The following is a 5,725-nucleotide window of genomic DNA, read 5'->3' on the forward strand; positions in this document are numbered from 1 at the left end:
GCTTTCTCAACCTTTTGGTTGTTCTTGTTCGCCGGAAACTTAATCTAATTAATTAAGGCATCAATCTCAGGTATCTCCATCTCTTTTTCCTCTTTTCTCCATATCCATCTCTTCTTAATGGAGGAGAAGAAGAAGAAGGAAGAAGAGATGGAGATACCTGACATTGACACCTTAATTAATTAGATTAAGTTTTCGGCGAACAAGAACAACCAAAAAGTTGAGAACGCGTGATTTTTACTCTTGAGAATATGGAAAAAGAGGAAGACGCTGTCATTTTCTCTCTCTTATAAATTAGTAACAGAGCTCCCACAAGCTTTTCGCCGATTACCGGATAAAATGGAAGAAGAGGAAACATTGTCCATTTCTATGTGTTAGTTTCCTTGTTTTTAGGGATAATTAATATTAAATAACTGTTTGATTATTTATTCTTTCTAACCGTAGGATTAAATTGTACATTAATCTAAAGGTGAAGGACCAAATACCATTTGGTCATTGAGGTCCAATTGAACGAGACTGTTCGGTGTTATTAAGAATAATTAATGTTAACTAATTGTTTAATTATTTATTCTTTCTAACCATAGGATTAAATTATACATCAATCTAAGGGTGAAGGACCAAATACCATTTGGTCATTGAGGTCCAATTGAACGAGACTGTCATACCTACATCTCTCTTAGGAGAGTCTCGTGGGTTAACTAAATAATTTATAAAATCATTGTATATTGTAAATAACTAGTGGAAAACCAATGTGATATACTGTAGATATGAATTTTTATTTTATATAATTTAAATAAATAAATAGATTGACATATTTTATTTTTGAATAATTTTATATTATATATATTTGATAACTGGTGATGAACTTTTGGCCGGATTCCTTCCCTGCGGGGGGCGTCGTTGGGTTCGACGGGGGGAAGCTCTGATGCCAAAGTCAGTATATTGTAAGAGAATAAACTATATTGACAAAGTAAGGTTTAGGAGAGCGAGAATGTGTGTACCTCAATAGTTTGTGATGCAAGCTATTTATAGTCATGTAGTCGTAACTCCTAGTAACTAGAAAGTCTCCATTAATACCTCATTAATGGCGGTTACTGATCTCATTCAAGTATGACCGTTATCTCATTAATGGATTATTAAATGCCTTCGTTGGGAATCGGCTTTAACCGTTCAACGGGCGGATCGAGGCATGATGGCGGGTCTTCCGCAGGTTTGACTACGGATGGCGTGTGGTGGAATCTAGGTGATCCGCCATTCGGATGGCTTGCTTGATACGCCATTGCTCCCCGAATAATCTGAATACGCGGTCGTTTTGGTCAATTACATTTTAAGTCCCGTAAATTGTATATGGTTGTTATCAGAACCCCCCCTGATAGGGGTCAAAAACCCCTATCTTTGGGTACGGTTTTAAGCGTTATTTAGTTAATAAGCGAGCAATTCTCGCATTTAAATGCTTTTGTGTGAGTTAGTTAGAAATTGGAAACGTTTTATTTACTTTTCATTGTTTAGGCTCGTTTTATGATCAATTTAGGCAAATACGGCCAAAATGGCATGCATATTATAATTCCGTTATCTTTTGAAGCTAATTGATCCGTCAAAAGTCGCACCAAACGAAGCGTTTGCTCAAATAAGCGATTGGCGGGTCAATTTAGCCATTGGACTAATGTTGTTTGGAGTTTATGTGCGTGTGCAGGTTAAAACACGATCAATTTCAGGCAAAAATCGTGTCTCGGGGACCCCCGGTAGTCGCTCGGCGAATTGAGCATCGGCGCGCAGCCCGGGCGCTGCTCGGCGAGCAGCCCAGGCACTGCCCAGGCACTGTGCCTGCTCGCCGAGCAGGCCCCCAGAGGCCTGTTCGGCGAGCAGACCTGCGGGAATTGGTCAAAAAGACCAATTCCGCCCCCACGACGCCACGATGGACCCCACGACTTCCTACCTGCATAAGGACACGAATTAGGTCAAGAAAGGGGCCGAGCCACGCCTATAAATAGAGTTTTTCCAATGTAAATTGGGATCTTTTATCTTTGTAATTTTCTTAGCTTTTCATCTTGAGAAATCCTCTCCACCTCCTCCATATCCTTCAAACCTCCATTGAAGACACTTCCGAAGCTCCGTTCACCGAGGATTGCTCAAGCTCCATCCTTAAGTCCTAGGAAGACGCCTGCATTGGTAGACAGGTTCCCTGAAAGGGATTTTTCTTCTTTTATATTCTGTCTAGCCTCTGATACATGTTATGAATCCTAGGCTCATTGTAACTTCGTGACAATACTTTCATCTTTGATATATATTATAGTTCTTGTTCATTCAATTGTTTTAATGCTTTAATCTTTGTCTTACGCTTTGTCTGATTGGTTTAACTCATTCGATAATCCCAAAATCAAGTTGGCACATATTGCGAGCTGAATCTGACCTAGTCAGTGCCTATAGGATTGACGACCCTATAGAAGATTAAGCCCAAATTGCTGAGCCTTAGAGCTAGTTTCGGCCTTACAAGGGAATCACGAACTAGGGACTTTAGGAGGATAGGTCGGGTTAATCGCCTCGGACACAAGTGACTTAGGTTTTAATTCAATTGCTTAAACAATTTATTTTCATTATCATTGTATCCCTTCATGTTCCTTCGGATAATTGCATTGGTAAAAGATCACTTAGGAGTAGTTTAACTTAATTAGGGGTAGAGTAACTTAATTAGGCGTAGAATAACTTAGTTAAAATCAGATAACTTAGCTAGGAATAGTATAAATTCAACCTAGGAGTAGATTAACTTAGAAAAACCAACTCAAAACCCCCTAAGCCTAGATAACACCTGAAACTAAGTAACTCGATACTTGCAGAAATAAATCCTGTGGACAATAACCTGGACTTAACCAGAAATTTATTACTTGATAACGACGGGGTACACTTATCCCTAAGATCGGCCTCGCTCCACAACCGCGCGAGGCCGCGTCAAGTTTTTGGCGCCGTTGCCGGGGATTTATTTCTTCTGCAATATCGAACCAAAGGTCGATTTGTTAGTTTAGGCATTCATTGTGAATATCCTTTGTTTATAATCGTTTATACTTGTTTATATATAATCCTTTATACTTTTCTTTTTGTGAATATTTGTTTTTAATTTTTATTGTTATTTCTAATGATTCTTCTTTTTTGAGAAAATGGCTAGAAACAATGGAAATAAGGAGTCTATTACGCATTTGCTTAACTTTCTATCTACTCACGAAGATCAAACTGACGATTTGTATGCCTCAATTAAAAATTTATGCATACAAAAAGGGATCCTAGTTGATTCAACCGCGGACGAATCAATTAAAGAACCCAATTTGGTAGGTCAGGTTGATAAGGTAATATCTTTTCCCATTAACAATGAAGAACTGATCCCTAATTATGAGAAACCAAAAGTTTCAATATTAATTGAGGAATCAGTTGAAATTGAGCCTCTAGAGAAGAATCCAAAAATAGAAGAGTTCGGTTTTGCTCCAAGTCCAGAAATTTACATTCTCTTTGATTTACCAAGGGAATCAAAAAGGGAGCAAACTAAATTTTTTCATAACTTATTTAAATTTTATCCTTTGTTTTTATTAAAATTCTTTGAAACTGATAATCCGTTTTGCAAGTACGGATTATTTATTCAGGAATTTGAATTCCTAACGCGAATGTCAGCATACACCTAGGCGGGAATTCTATGTCGAGCTCACCGACTATAACGTAGCGCTTCTTGGGAGGCAACCCAAGTTTTAATAAAACTTTTCAGGTTTATTTTATTTAGATTATATATTGATCTTTTAGTTTAGTCTTTTTAGTTTTCTTTTACGTTTTTTTAAAGTGTTCGTAAAAAAAAAAAAAAAAAAAAAAATAAATATTTTTTTTAGTTGTTTAGTTTTCTTTAATTTTATTTTTTTTTTATTTTTTATTTTTTTTAAGTGTTCAGATTTAAAATAAAAAAAAAAAAATTTGGCCCCAAGAGGCCCAGCTTGCCGAGCTGGGCACTGCCGCCCAGCTCGGCGAGCAGGGCCCAGCACGCCGCGAGCTGGGCACTGCCGCCCAGCTCGGCGAGCAGGGCATTGCTCGCCGCGAGCTGGGCGCTGGCGCCCAGCCCGCCGCTGGGCACTGCGCCCAGCCCGCTGCTCGGCCGCGATAAGCAAACTGTTCAGGATTTTTAAATCCCGAACGGAGCTGAAAAATAATAATAATAAATAAAAAAAAAAAAAAAAAAAATAGAAATTTTGTCGCGTTGTTTTATTTTTATTTTATTTTGTTATAATCCCAAGAATTGTACACTCTATCCGAAGTTAAGGTTTCGTTATTTGGCCTTGAGGGCTGAAAATTGGCACCGCAAATCATCAAATTTTTGGCGATTGCGATAAAATCAGTAAGTTGTCTTCTCCACCCTAACTTTTTGCACTTGTACTTTATGGTTTGTGATGCAATGTTGGAACTTATTGCATATTTTTAGTGTGAGGAGTAGGGGTAGACAAACTTACAAAAATTGTATAAATTTTTTTAAATTTTTGTTGCGTCGTGTCTAGTTTAGTTTAGCGTTTTCGGGTTTTATTTATGTTTTGCATGTTTAGGACCTAAAACCGTGAACCTCCTTCGAATCTAAACTTCGTTATTTGTCCTTGATGGCTGAGAACCGAATCTAAGATTGCATGAAAACTAGTTTAGGTGTAGGACACAATCCTTGTATCTGTAAAAGCATGAGCTAAAGTTTGCATTTAGACCCTACTTTTGAAGAAATGCTAAAATCATTACTTAGGTAGATAACTTAAGAATTGAAGGCATGTGATGTTAAACTTGAGTTTGGGGAAAACTAGTAAACACAAAATTGAAACCCAAAGAATTGTGAGTTGAATTTGAGCCCAAGAGCGAACATCAAAAAGCTCTTTTTTCTTGACATTTTTGTGTGAATGCTTTGACTTGTGGAAAGATTACAGATTTTGCACCTAATACTGTGTTGAACCTACATGCAATGATTTGAGATGATAAACGATGAATCAGCCTCATTAGAATTAACCCTTTTCTTTACCTTATTTTCTCTTTTTTCAACCACTCTAGGAAGCCCTTTTGAGCCTGTATTTTTGTAGTTTGTAGAATTTTTCTTTCGTTCTAACCCTTATTTTTGCAAACTATCACTTAGTTTGTTACCTAACCCAAGTTTTTGCAAAGCTCAAATTGAGCCTTTGTTTTCTTCTAGCGCTTTTTCTTTGTTTATGGCATTATAGTAGCAAGCCAAAAGGCTAAGAAGTGAATGAGCACCACTAAAAGAAAAAAAATGAAAAAAAGAGGGAAAAAAGAAAAGAAAAAGAAAAAGAAAAAGAGAAAAACAGAAAAAGAAAAGAAAAGAAAAGAGACGAACTAAAAGGGGAGAACTTCATTCCCCAGTTCTTAAAATCAAAACGTCTCAAGAAAACGTCCTAAAAAGAGAATAATGAATGAATAAAAAGCTCAGTCACTTCATATTTGCTAAAGCCATTTGAACTTTGTTTTTCTAGCGCTAGAACTATTAACCCTTGTTGTACCTTTAACCCTCTAACCACATTACAACCCCAATTCGAGGCTGTTTTTGATATCATCGGAGTCTTATAGCATAGTAGAGGAACTCGGATAAACGTGCAAAATCAACGTAATCCTAAGCAAGAACATGAGCCGAGAGTAAACACTTTAGCCACCAAAATTGTGTGAAATGAGTGAACTACCTATGGTGAGGTGTTTTACTTAGCGATCTCCTCAA

The sequence above is a fragment of the Euphorbia lathyris genome, chromosome 7 (assembly GCF_963576675.1).
Source record: "Euphorbia lathyris chromosome 7, ddEupLath1.1, whole genome shotgun sequence".
In the NCBI taxonomy this organism is placed as follows: domain Eukaryota; kingdom Viridiplantae; phylum Streptophyta; class Magnoliopsida; order Malpighiales; family Euphorbiaceae; genus Euphorbia; species Euphorbia lathyris.